At 40.9% G+C, this 14,699-nt stretch overlaps 1 pseudogene; it reads left to right on the top strand.

The window, feature by feature from the left end:
* The first annotated feature begins 11,889 nt into the window (after positions 1-11,889).
* Positions 11,890-11,989, top strand: LOC111753393 (U6 spliceosomal RNA; annotated as a pseudogene).
* The last annotated feature ends 2,710 nt before the right edge of the window (positions 11,990-14,699 follow it).

Raw genomic sequence — 14,699 nt, 5'->3', positions numbered from 1 at the left:
AGTCTCTCCACATTGTTCAGTATTAATGCACTCTCTGTTTCATGCCAGAACCCTGACAATATACTCATTTACTTCTCAAAATGACAAGTGTGATAAGAATTACAAGTCCACGGTGCTTATTACTGAAATATATAAATTCATCTTGTATGCGTACTTTTTCCCTGTTCATTGCATTCCTGAGAGAAATGAGAATCTCTGTGTATTGCTGGTTGTATAGTGCTCGACCTCTGTACATTGCTCATTTTATTTTATTTCCTCTTATTATTTACTTTGGTTTCTGAAGATAGAGTCACTATGTGGCTCAGGCTGGCCTCAAACTCACAGTCCTCTTGCCTGTCTCCCAGGTGCTGGTTGCAGGTGTCTATCACTACACATGGCTTGATGCTGGTTTTAGACAGGATTCAGATGCAGATAATAGAAACCACTCTGGTAGTTCAAGCAAGAAAGGATTGGATGCAGGAAATTAGATGCTCACAGTTTAGGGATGGACAAGTGGGCTGTGGGCTGGGCCTCCTGGAATGTTTCAAACAGACTTCCAGACCGAGCTGTCTAGAAACTCTTTTGGAACAATCAATCAGAAAGCAGCAGAAACAGGAAGGTGCAACGGAGCCGAGGATGTAGCTCAGTGGCATGAGAGCTCTTGACTGGCATGAGCGAGGGCTTGGGTTTCAGTCTCAGTACTGAAACAAATAAAGAGCCTCAAGTCTATCGGCTAATTCAAGGTTACCTTTTCTTGCCACAGCGCAGGCATCAGAGAGCTACAGCCTCCATCTTTGGATGAAACTGAGCTGTACCTGATCTGCACATCCGATGACAGTCTCTAGGCTGGCTTCTTCCTTATGTGAGTTGTTCTAAGCTCAGTTTTCACAGTAATGCATCTAACTGGAGCCTACATCGTAGTCTGAGTTGCAAGGGAGTCTTGGAAATGTCACTTTTAGCTTTCTGGCTTTTGCTTCCAAGTCTTCTATTTTTCTATTTGAAAAAGACTGGAATGAATTCTGAGTAGGCCAATCTGCTCTATCTGCCTTATGATATTTCTGAAAGCATGTTTCAGATAGCATACCAGGACAGCATGAACTTTGGAAATTAAAAATAAAAACTAGCTAAAATTCAGATCTCTGCTGTAGAATGGATCAGTTGCAGGCCTGTGTTAATATTATTAATGAATTAGTACTGTCAATACTAACAACAGAGTGCACTAAATATCACTGAAGCTATTTGTCAATCTGTCCAGTGATACTGTGGTTTGGATGAAGTGTCCTCCAGAGGTCCATCTGGGCGGCACAACTGGGAAGTCCCCTTGGTGGATGGGGCATTTTAGAAGGTCCCTGGGTCACCTGGGCTCACCGTGGAGGGGTCCAGTCCTCTTGCCCTGCTTCTTGTCTCATGAATGGTTCCTGTCATGGCGCCACCATCACCAGAGGCCCAAACCAATGGGCCACATGATTTTGGATTTGAGCCTCCAAACTATGAGTTAAATCAACTTTTTCTCTTTGAAAGTGAATTGTCTCAGATATTTCTTTGTAGGAACACAAAGCCAAATAATACAAATGGGAAGCATGGTATTTACCTTGCAGAACTGTCATCTGTCCCTCCATGTGTATATTCATATATCAAACATTTACAGACTGTCACAGAGTACAGAAGTTTTAGTATGAAGTGACAGAAACCTCAATGGCTGGCTAAAACCCAAAGAAATTTATGAAAGGAGATTTGGTAGGTCACAGGCTGTCAAAAGGGCAAAGAAGCCAGGCTCAGGCTGGACTTCTATCACCCAAAATGGGCATCAGAACCAGCGTGGGGCTGCTGCATCCACCTCCACCAAGCAAGGCTACATTTTGCACCAACAATTGGAACATGGCTTTATAGACCTGGGTACTCTGCCAGTTCCTCCAGGAGGAACACAACAGTGCCACTTCTGAGGGCGATTGCAGTGGTGTCACCCTCCCCTAGCAAATGTAGATTCTAGGTAGCATTTCTTTCTCACATTGCTCTCTTCCCAAGGAAGTCTCCCAAGATGTGTAGTGAGGCTTGGGGGATGCTGGCTTGGACTGTGTTGGTCTGGGAAAGTGCCATTTCTAATGTCTAATTTGGGGAAAGAATGAAACTCCATAACCAACAAGAGAGGGTGTACAAGGTGCTAGGATCTGGACAGATGTCCACCCCACCTACACCAAAGGGCTAAGCAAAACAGATTTACTGGTTCACATTCTCTTCCAGTTTCCAAACTCCCTGCCAACATCATTTGCCTGAGGGAGGCTGGTGCCTGAGTCCTGCAGGTTTACACTCCTAAGCCAAGCAAGCCTGTGTAAAGAGTATGTCTCTCTCCCTGTCATTCCACAAAACTCTCATTTTGACTTGGATTACATTAGGTTTCCTAAATCATTCACTGAATAGGGAGATGGAGTGAATTTATTTGTGTTACAGGTCAGCCAAGCTGGAGAGACGCAGGTTTGGTCCCTTCAGGGCCATTTGACTCAATTACTGAGGAAACAAGGTTTTATCAAGGGGACGCTGGGCAGGTAAAAACAAATATTTATTCAGTGTAAGCCTCTAGACTGTTTAGTATCCATACACATGCTTGCCCCATGCATAATGGTTACCACCTACAGCAGTGCGACTCTTCTATGTGCATAACAAAGCTGTCTCCTTCCCCAGGTTCTTAGGCTGTTACTGTTCCTCCAGGTATCTTGGTAACATGTTGTTATGGATTAAGAACTGGTGGTCAACTTAACACCAGCTGGATTACATCAGCATGGCACTGAGCGAAGATGCTCCACCTGAGGAAAGTTGCCAGCATAAATAGGTGGAGGAGAAAGAGGGTGTTAAGGTGTTAAGGTCTTTATGCATTATTGCATTGAGGCTTTGTGGGTTCTCCTATGAGTTGCTGTTTGAGCTGTTAGATTCCTCTGGAGAAGCTTTGGTACTTACTCAAGCATTGCTTCCTGCTGCGGGGGGGGGGGCGGCGGGCGGAATGTGTGCCACTTGATCCCCAGGATAAACTCGTCACACTGGCTTCCTGGCAGTGTGACTGTGCTTGTCATCGGAGGAACTTGGGGCCTTTGTGTCATGGAGGATGGCTGTGGTGCCTTTCAGGGAAGCCCTGGTCTTTGTTGTGAGTGTGACTTCTTGGCTCCAGCGTAGAACCCTCAATCACTGGCATGGACTTTCTAGCTTCCACCGCTGACCTTTGGGCCTTCCCAGCACGGATCCATAAAAGAGACTGACGTGAGTCCTTCTCTCTTTTGTTTTTTTGTCTTTTTCCTTTTTTATCGGTACCAGGGATCGAACTCACGGCTGCCTGCTTTCAAGGCAGGTGCTTAAGCTGCTGAGCTAAACCCCCAGCCCCGTGAGTCCTTTTTGTGGGCTCTGGACCTCCAGCTGGACTTGTGGGAGGCATTGTCATGAGCTCTGGGTCTTCATCTGGACTCATGTAGGACACTGCTGTGGGATTTAGGCTCTTGACTAAATATTCTAAGTCTTTGGTGTTGCGGATAGATTTCTTGCATTTTCTTGTGTTAACTCCCGGTGACCATCATAAAAATAATATAAACTCCATGTCCTGATTCTAGTTGTTCTCACACAACCTCTAACTACAACACATGTGCTGTTCTCAGGTTCCAGAATAGCTCCTGTGTATAGGCAAGGTATGGCCTAATGACAAATTTAGCCAAATCTACAAGGATGGGAGAAAGCAGGGTACCTTATTTAAAGAAAACAAAACAAAACAAAAAACATGCCACATGGAAAAAGAAGAGCAAGAAACAGTTCAGAGTAGTTACTGGCCAGTAGCATTGGTCACACTCTTCTCATTAGGAGTTGAAAGTGTTCCTGGCCACAGCAGCGGAGTGAATCCCCTGGTCAGCCAAAGTAGCTGGCCTGTTCCCTCCTCTGGGAATAGAGCCAATGCCTCATGTCTATTGCATCACATCTGAAAAGGAGGCAGGGAAGATCACTTGTGGGGGCTGATTTAGGACTCTATTTTCCATTGAGAAGACTCCAGGGACCTGGAGATTGCCTTGGGCTGGTCAGTGTTTTCCTAGGAACACAATTTCCTTAGAAATCTCCATCCTTATTCAATACTAGGATGACCTCCTTCATAATAACTGGTGTACGTCTGTAATCCCAGCGCTCTGGGAAGCTGAGATAGGAGGATTCAAGTTCAAAACCCGCCTTGGCAATTTAGCAAGACCCTGTATCAACATAAAAAATTTAAAAGGGCTGGCATGCAGCTCAGTGTGAAGATTCTGAACTTAGCCTCTAGGGTTGAGGGAGAGCTCTGCCCTTCCTCCAGCCTCCCTTCTGTATGTTTTTTTCTGGAGGCAATGACAAACCATAGTTTGAATTGAAAGAGATAAAAAACATGCTTCCCAAGTACTTCAGTGGTTGGGTTCTAAAGTGAAGGCCTTTATTAGGCCAGGAAGAGCCAGAGAAGAGGCTTAAGTAAGGCTTTTCCAGGATCTCTTCTTATCTTTTACTTGAGTTTCTGGAATCTTGGGTTTTGCTCTCACTGCCCTTATCTTGGGGGAGGGAATTATTTCAGCCTGAGATTTTCCGGACTACTCACCCTCTTTGATCACAGAGCATGCAAGGCAGATCCTTTGCGTAGCAGTTCCTGTTCTCTTTCCTCCTCTGCTTTCTCATGAACCAGCAGGCTCTTACTTACGATAACTTAGCCCAGGCTGTAAAAACCAATCTGACCTAACCAGCTGACACTTTTCAATCAACTCTCCCAAATCTGGGGTGGGTACACTGCTTGCCGAGGTTTGTAGACATGACACGCTCAAGGATAGTCAGGAGGCTCACATTGTCTTCTGTCTCTCCATGACACTTTCTGCCTCACGTGACCTCTCCTAGTGTTAATTTCATCCTAGGATCAATTTCTATGTCAATCTACTTCTGCTTTTCCACAAATCAAAGAAACTGAACTTCATAAAACAAAGAATGCGCTCCAGGATGTGGAGTAGCACAAAGAATTAAAAGAAAAAGCAAGCAACTTGTGAAGACCGGAATGGAAACAGCTCTCAGTACTCAGGAAGCAGGAAGCCATCAGTCTTGTGTGACGCTGTCATCAGGATACACGTTTCCAGTCATTTTCTCTATCCCAGTGTTTCTCCACTGGACAGTTAATCTTTGAAAGGCAAAACATGAAAGGCATTCTTGAGTTGCTCGTCTACTAACCTTTTGGTCAAGCAAGGCAAGACATCTGAATGCGTACTCTTCAGGAAGAACAGCAGGAGTGTTGTCTTAAAATATTCTTACCATCAGATGCAGTGAATACCAGGCAGGCACAGCCCAAAGCAAGAGGACCAGGGAAATCTTTGTTTCATAGTGGCAGAATTTTAACAACACTCACACTTTCTAATAAATTCTTATGAAATATACCTAACAAACCAGATAATCCAGCTAATCAAACTTTGGGAAGAGCCTCAAAGGTGCCACTTGCGATCTTCATGATGTGTGCAGTAAAAGGTGAGAAGAAAGAAATAAGATGAACCGCACACTGAACCTAAGACTAGGATTAAGCAAAGGCTACATAGCTAAGATCAGATTCATGAAAGAATTATGAAATCCATTATTATGAGCTCAGAAAAATCTAAACTTTTCTCAGAGAGCAGTGCAGTCCTCTAAGGTTCTGAAAGGCCCTTGGGTCATCTTAACCTGAACCGGCTTCTAAGAATCTTGAAGCTGTTGGCCTTCCCACGCTTAGGCAGGTGGACCAATGTATGGATGGCTTTCTTGTGAAGATAACTTTGTGCTCAGAGGTTATTTAGTGGTGTGGAATACAATTTTCTTCATAAGAAATTCATAGATTTTAAAAGAATTACGTCAACTTGGACTGAATGATATAGAAACATAATGAAAAGTTTTTGAACTTTCCAATTTCCATGGGCAGAAACAGACTGAGAAAAATACTCAGCTGCAAGTGTGGGCTACCTTTCTATTGAAAAAAGAGGTCAGCAGTCCAAATGGGAGAGGTAAGAGCATGTGAAATCATTCCCGAGCGGTGGGACGGATTCTCTAATCACAGGACTGGCAACGTGTGTCCTGCCGACTTTAGATTGCTATGGACCCATGCACTTTTATTTTCTCCCACTTTGAGAGACAGTATCTAAGTTATTATAGGCCTGTGCCATCACTGCATCTTCAGAATGTGCAGAAGAGATATTTTGTCTTTAGTTTGTGGATCTACATAGCCAAGGGAATGTTCTCAATGGGACGCAGACTGTTTAAGGACTGATACCTCAGAGGGATGTCATCTCAAATGCTCCCTTTAACTCATGCCTGAGGTTCTTATTAATTGTACATTTTAAGAGACCTCCAAGCCTTCACAGGATTCAAAATCAGCTGGAAAAGATACTTATAGCAGAGTCTGACAGTTCTCCAACACTCTTCATCTTTTTCAGCAAGAGAGCCCCTGAATTTTAACTAGGCAGATGGTTATCAAGAATGAAGACTGCATTTTCAGCTTCCTTTGCAGCTAGGAATGACCATGTGTCTAAGCTATTGTCAACAGGATGTCACTTTCAGAAAAGGTACTTAAAGTAAGAATTATGCCCTCTTTGTTGTATTTTTCTCTTGCACCAGTAGAAATGCAGATCAAGTTGAGTGCAATGATGCACAACTATAATCCCAGCACTCTGGGTGGCTAGGCAGAAAGATCACAGGTTGGAGCCCAGCCTGAGCAAATCAGTGACTTAGCAAGATCCTGTCTTAAAATGTAAAAAAATAAAAAGGAAGATCTGGTCATGTGGCTTAGTATGATGGCCCTAGTTTCATTCCCCAGTACCACACACACACACATACAAAATGCAGATGTGGGCTGGGGATTTAGCTCAGCGGCATAAGTGCCTGCCTTGCAAGTGTGTGGTCGTGAGTTTGATCCCTGGTACCGATGAAAAAGAAAAAGAAAACAAAATGCAGATGCAATGGCTAACTATTCAATAGTTGTTTTGGACCATACTTACACAGTAATAGCCTAGAATCCATAGACAACAAAGCTAGAAGGCTCCTGGGTACCTGCCAAATAGACATTTTATATGAGAGAATAATATCTTGAATGTTAAAACCACTGTGAAATTGAGTTTTATGTTCCATGCTGCACCATCTAATTCCTACAAATACAATATCATGGACAGAATTATGGCTTTTTTGAAGCAGGGATGTTATCTGTCTTAGTCATGGCTGTGTCTGTCTCTGCCACCTAGAATAATTCATAGCTCATTCCAAGCACTCAACAAATATTTATGAAGGAAGGAATACATACAATATCATGATAATTAACACTGAATGAAGGACCAGCCAGATGTGATGTCACACACCTACAAAATCCCAGATAATCCCAGAAGTCAGGAGGATGAGGCAGGCAGATCATGAGTTTGAGGTCAGCCTGGGGTACATAGTCAGATTCTGCTTAAAACAACAACAAAGAAAGAAAGAAAGAACTGTTTGTAGTCTTGCTGTTTGAATGTGCACTTTGTATGCTTTGCTTTTGTAACTTGAACAACTGTTTCTTTTTTGTCTTTTTCCTTTTTATCGGTACCAGGGATCGAACTCACGACTGCCTGCTTGCAAGGCAGGCGCTTATGCCGCTGAGCTAAATCCCCAGCCCCAAACACTGTTTCTAAGAGGACAATATGTAATTTATCAACTAGTGATTTCTTTTTTTGTTTGTTTGTTTTTGTCTTTTTCTTTTTTATTGGTCCCAGGGATTGAACTCACGATCACACACTTGCAAGGCAGGTGCTTATGCTGCTGAGCTAAATCCCGAGCCCGATTTCTTTCTTTCTTTCTTTCTTTCTTCTTTCTTTCTTTCTTTCTTTCTTTCTTTCTTTCTTTCTTTCTTTTTTTTTTTTTTTTTTTTTTTGTCTTTTTGAGACAGGGTCTCCCTATGCAGGCCAGGCTGGCTTTGAACTCACTTTATAGCCCAGGCTGGTCTCGAACTTGCAACAATCCTCCTGCCTCAGCCTCCCCAGTGCTGGGATTACAGGCATGAGCCACCATGCCTGGCCTAGCCCCTGATTTCTTATTGTTTTTTAAAAAATCATGTGTTATTTCTATCCCTTTCCTGTTTTTTTTCTTTTTAAATAATTTTTTAAAAAAATAAAGAAAGAGAAAAGCTAGAAAGAAAGAAAAGCCCTGGAATAATAAGAAGAAATAAAGAAAACTAATGACTGAGATCAATGCTTTCCATATGTAGAAAAAAGCTTGTAACTAAACATACATGAGATTTGTCATTTTACCTATTTTCCAATGTATACTTTAGTGGTATTAATTCTCACTGTTGAGCAATCATCATCATCCATCTCTAAATTTTTTTCAACTTGCAGAACTGAAACTGCACACCCTTAAACAATAACTCTCCTCTTCCCCTCTCTTGTAGCCCCCTGAAAACCACCACTCCACTTTCTGCCTCTGTAGGTCTGATACACAACTCATGAATGAAACCACACATTTGTGACTTATTTGTTGTGACACAGTGCTCTTGAATCTTACCCATTTTGTGGCATATGTCACAATTTTTTCTTTTTCACAGCCAAATAGTATTTTGTTGCATGTACATGCCTCATTTGGTTTCTCCATCTCCATGCATCCATTCCTGTCCAGCCAGGCTTCCTCCACTTTTTGGCTATGATAAATAATGCTTTTATAAACAAGAGGATACAGAGAGTGTTTTAAAGATTTTTCAGGTTCCTTAGATTCTCTGATTTATGAGTGAAAATCTTAGAGATGGGAGCTAATTGGAAAGTATCTTTTAAGTAATCTCCAGGTGGAGTACAGAAAATGTAGTCTTTGAATTGAAAATAGGAAGCAGTCAGTGCCCAATTTAAAAGTTCAGGAAAAAACAGATAGTAATGTTGGGAAGTGTGTTCTCTGCATTGCTGAAAACACAATTTTAGAGAAAAAAGCATTGTGAGTCTACTTCTGTAAGTGTGCTACCTGTGGTGGCTTGGTTTATTCAAAGTCTGAATAGACTCACTATGTGTTTTCATCTAATCATTATCGCACTCGATCACAGAAGCAGCTGTGTGTTGCACCACATATTATGAGCTTTATTATATTTACAAAGCCCTCATAGGAGCAACAACATTGTGAATGTAACCTTTCCCATATATGTCTGTTGCTTCTCTGGCCTGAAGAGACATCAGCTAGAAAAGGACTGGTGCAGAAATACGAGCTCTGATGACCAATTTCCCTCCCAAGGGGCCTTCTGACTATGACAAAGGCTGTGACTGGTAGCCGCACATGAGAGGTGCTGCGGCCAGTTTCTCCCAAGAGCTAGAAGTCTGTGCGTTTAGGTTCTGTCCAGCACTGAAGCAGAGCTGCAGACATTTTAACAGCTTCTTTGTTGTGTGTTATGGATTAAAAACTGGTGGCCAACTTAACGCCAGTGGAATTAAGTCAGCACGGTGCTGAGCGTAGATGCTCCACCTGAGGAAAGTTGCCAGCATAGAGACGTGGAGAAGGAGAAGTGAGTTGCTGTTTGAGCCATTGGTTCTCCTGGAGGAGCTCTGGGCCTTACATCGAGCATTGCTTCCTGGCTCCGGAGGAGAAGATGTGTGCTGCTTAATCTCCAGGACAAACTCATCACACTGCCTTCATGGCAGGTACTCAACTGTTCTTATCATGGGGGGAACTCAAGGCCTCTATGTCGCTGAGGATGGCTGTGGTGCCTTTCTGGACATCCCTGGTCTTTGTTGTGAGTGTGACTTCTCAGCTCCAGGGAAGAACCCTCCACCTTGCACAGCTCCTTCACCTTGCTGGCATGGACTTTCTAGCTTCCACAACTGACCTTTGGGCCTTCCCAGTGCAGATACGTAAAAGAGACTGGCGTGAGTCCTTCTCGTGGGCTCTAGACCTCCAGTTGGACTTGTGGGAGGCATTGTCATGGGCTCTAGGTCTTCAGCTGAACTCATGAGGGCATTGCTGTGGGATCCAGGCCCTTGGCTGAATATTCTGGGTCTTTAGTACTATGGAAAGATTTCCTGTACTTTCTTGTGTTAACTCTGAATGATCATCATTAAGATAATATTATAAATTCTGTGTCCTGGTTCTCATTGTTCTCCTCATAATCCCTGACTACAACACTGTGGCTCTAAACCAGAAGACGATACTTGCTTTTCCTAAAACCGCCCCGACCCTATCTACATTAACGTATTGACTATATTCTGTCTGCTCTGGTTGAGTTAAATTACAGCAAATTCATCCTTTAACCTTTCACCCTAAAATAATGCTAATTGAGTCCTTCTTTGGCCTTCCACCATGTTAGACCACTGCCATAACCGTACAGTAATTTATTCAGACACAACCTTAACCAAGTGATAAAAATTAGTGTCAATAATAATGGGAGAAAATTTCTCTTCCTCTTTCATTTTGTCAGTGGATATTTCTTCATGTGAACCATACAATGGAAAATCTCTCATATTTAAAATCCAACGTTCTAGCTGGACTTTATTTTTCCATTCTCCTACTTCCTTTATTCCTTTTTATTAGGCTGAGATTTCAAGGATTAAGACCCAGGAATTTGGTAACAGAGAACACCAAATATAATGTCTGTGAGGAAAAAGTACTAGTACAGAAAGAAATGCTGAAATAAAACTTATGTTTGATTGGATTTGGAGATACCTGTGTAAACTCACTGTTTTAAATAAGTGAATATCTCAAACTTATGACCCTGGGAAAGCAAGCAGTTACCCTCCCTGGTAAGCAGCTGTGGTGTGGCAGACTTCAGCCACCCCTGGGGAAGAACTACCAGTGTCTCCTGAGATCCACACCATATTGGGACTTAGGACACTGGGAAATCAAGCAAGCAGCTCACCTTCCTGGTGGGCAGCTGTGGTGTGGCAGGCTGCAGCACCTCCAGGGGGAGAATCACCAGTGGCTCCTGAGATCCGTGCCATATTGGAACTTAGGAGCCTGGGAAAACAACCAGCCTGCCTCCTTGCTAAGTAATAGTGAGTCTGCTGGTGCATGGGCTGAGAGTCAATCATCCCACTACCCCTAACCTCCTTCTCCTGCCCCCTGTTAGCAAATGGGAACCAGAGATCTGAGCATCTCTTGGGAGGTTGACTATAGCAAATATGGGGGATTTCCTTCTACCATTTCTTTGAAGGCAAATATTTTTATTATTGTTTTGCTTTATTCTGATTAATAGTACTGCTCTATTCAATATTCTGTTTTGATAAGTTCTATAATGTTCTGTTTTTCATTTTATTTTGATATACATGAGTGAAAGTACAACTATTGTGAAAATAACGAGATATACTGTGATACCTATTACTGTTATCCTGATAACCTGCTGTGAAGTTCTGTACCAATTTCACTACACTGTCTCAGTTGGCTTTATTGTGTCTTGTTCTGTTGTATTTTACTACCTTCAAAATAAAAAAAAAAGTAAGGGGGAAAAAAGAGTGCTAATTTAACTATTTAATTTATCCTCTATAAAATAATTTGCATTTATTTTTGTTTGTTTGTTTGTTTCTGAGACAAGATCTCCCTATGTAGTTCAGGCTAGGCTTGAACTCATTGTGAAACTCAGGCCTTGACTTCAAAGTGGGTGTGAACTACCACCCCCTTCCTATTCACTTTTTTTTTTGTACTGGGGATTGAACTCAGGACTGCGTGCTTGCAAGGCAGATGCTTGTGCCACTGAGCTAAATCCCCAGCCCCTTCCTGTTCACTCTTAAAGCACAAAAAAAGACACTATCTCAGTAATGAGAAGTATAGATATTTTATATTTATTTGTGAAATTATTTTATCAATATGTCTCTCTTAGCTATATTATATGTAAGAAACTGCCTTTTTGCTCACAAATTACTATTGTTTACACATAGTAAGTACTTGATTTTTTTGTTGTTAAATGTATCAATTTTAAAAGTCAGTGAGAGTGCTCACTTCAGCTGTACATATACTAAAATTGGAACAATACAGAGAAGATTAGCATGGCTCCTGCACAAAGATGACATGCAAATTCATGAAGCATATTTTTATTCAATATAGTGCTGGGAATACTAGCCAGAGCAATTAGACAAGAGAAAGAAATGAAAGGAGTAAGGATAGGGAAAGAAGAAGTTAAATTATCATTATTTGCAGATGACATGATACTCTACATAGAACATCCCTAAAACTCCATTGAAAGACTTCTAGATGTTATAATCAAATTCAGTAATGCATCTGGGTACAACGTCAACACTCAAAAATCATTAGCATTCCTATACACTAACAACAAAACCACTGAGAGAGAAATAAGGGAAGTCACACCCTTAGCATCCAACAAAATGAAATACTTAGGAATTAATCTAACAAAAGAAGCAAAAGATCTATTCAGGGAAAATTATGATTCCTTGAAAAAGAAATAGAAGAGGACCTCAGAAAATGGAAAGACATCCCTTGTTCATGGATAGGAAGAATGAACATTGTGAAAATAGCCATTCTCCCAAAATTGTTATACAGATTTAATGCAATCCCAATTAAAATATGACTAGCATACCTCAAAGACCTAGAGAAATCACTCCTAAAATTTATCTGGAACCAGAAGAGACCCAGAATAGCAAAGGCAATTCTAAGCAGCAAAGGTAAGGCAGGAGGCATCATGATCCCTGACTTGAAGTTATACTACAAAGCTACTGTAAAAAAATAAACATGGTATGGAAATAAAAACAGACTTGAAGATCTATGGAATAGATTAGAAATATAACCACAACTATAAACACACTCAGTCACCTTATCTTTGATAAAAGGACCAAACATGTCCACTGGAAGAAACATAGTCTCTTCAATAAATGGTGCTGGAAAGACTGGTTTTCCATACGCCGAAAACTAAAAATAGACCCATACCTATCACCATGTACTAAACTAAAGTCTAAATGGGACTAAAGTCTAAAGATCTAAATATTAAAACAAAAACACTAAATATGTTGGGAGACAAAGTAGGTAGAAATCTTGAAGACATGGGGGTAGGTAGAGAATTCATGAATAAAAATCAAACTGCACACAAAATACTTCACAGAATCAATAACTTGGATTGCGTCCTATTAAAGAGTTTTGGCATGTTGAAAGAAATCTCCAGCATAGCCAAAAGAAAACCCACAAATTGGGGAAAAAAATCTTAATGAATGTTCCCTCAGACAAAGGACTTCTGTCTAGATATATAAAGAATTTTAAAAAATCAGATCCCCAAAATTCAAAGACCCATTCCAAAAATGGACATCTGAGATGAATACACAGTTCTCAGATGAAGAAATACAAATGGCAAATAAATACATGAAAAAAATGTTCATCATCATTAGTCATTAGAGAAATGCAAATTAAAACCACACTGAGAGTCCATCTCACTCCAGAAAGAATGGCCAGGATAAAGAAAACTACTAACAACAAATCCTGGAGAGGCTGTGGGGAAAAAGGAACTCTCTCGCATTTTGGTGGGAGTGTAGACTGGTGCAACCACTGTGGAAGTCAGTCTGGAGGGTCCTCAAAAAGCTGGGATTGGAAGTCCCATTTGACCCAGCTATTCCACTTCTAGGCATATTCCCAGAAGAACTGAAAACATCATACCACAGTGATATATGCGCACCCATGTTTATAGCAGCACAATTTGCAATAGCCAGATCTTGGAAACAACCTAAATGCCCATCAACTAAGGAATGGGTAAAAAAGTTGTGGTATTTTTATACAATGGAGTACTACTCAGCTATAAAGAATGATCACATTGAGATATTTATAAGTAAATGGATGCAACTTGAGACCATGCTCATACATGAAATAAACCAAACTCACATATGTAAACACTGTATAATCTCCCTAGTGTAAGAAATAGTCAGAGTACATAAGATACAAAAAACTCAATAATTACAGTGAAAGGATAAGAATCGGCTTAAAGGGGAAAAATAATATCTCAGAGAAAATGAGGGAAAAAAAGGAAGGGGAAAGAAAAAATGCCTAAAATTATATACACACAATCAGGATCGCTAAGATGATTGCGCTACAAACTCTATAAGTTCTTGGAACAAAATATTTAACATTCATAGGATTGGAACACTTGTGTATGTTGCTGTGTGGTGATCTGAGGAGTTCTTGAGGATCACTGTGTGGAATGGCAACCCTGTTATGCTTCTACCACCTTGTTTTGAAGGCCTACACTGTCAGTATTCTGGGCTCTTCTCTATTGTTGTTTATGTGTCTTTTTCGTTTTGTGTTTTTCTAGGAATTTGTTTTGTTTTGTCTTGGTTTGTTCTGTTTTTCCCTCTAATATAGAAAGGATAGGTATACATGTAGAGACTCATGCATGCATCAAGCTTCTAAAAAGTTTATGAGAATCTATTATATAATGAAGATGAAATGAAGAGCTACTTTGAAGAAAAAGAGACACTAGTACCCAGTGCTGATTCCGTAGCGTCATGATGTGAAATCCAGCAATACTATTATTCTTTGTTGAGAGAGATTGTAGTCTATTTTATTTTGTTTAATTTCAACATACATGAAGGTATGGACAGCTGTTTTGAAGAGAATGAGAGACACTATTATCGCCATTGTTGACTTCCCTATTGTTTGGTCTTGAAACTTAAAATGTCTTCATCATCCTGTTCAGAACAGTTTTATACTATTTTGTTTTGTCTGAACTCATTGTATGTGAAGATATGGACAACTATTTGGAAGAAAACAAGAGACAATATGATAGACAGAGAAGATCTCCTGTTGTC

The sequence above is a fragment of the Cavia porcellus genome, unplaced genomic scaffold (assembly GCF_034190915.1).
Source record: "Cavia porcellus strain 051 isolate PalLab524CR breed Dunkin Hartley unplaced genomic scaffold, mCavPor4.1 scaffold_8, whole genome shotgun sequence".
NCBI classification, from domain to species: domain Eukaryota; kingdom Metazoa; phylum Chordata; class Mammalia; order Rodentia; family Caviidae; genus Cavia; species Cavia porcellus.
The sequence above is the reverse complement of the archived record's forward strand: the minus strand, read 5'-3'. Positions and strand labels throughout refer to the sequence as shown.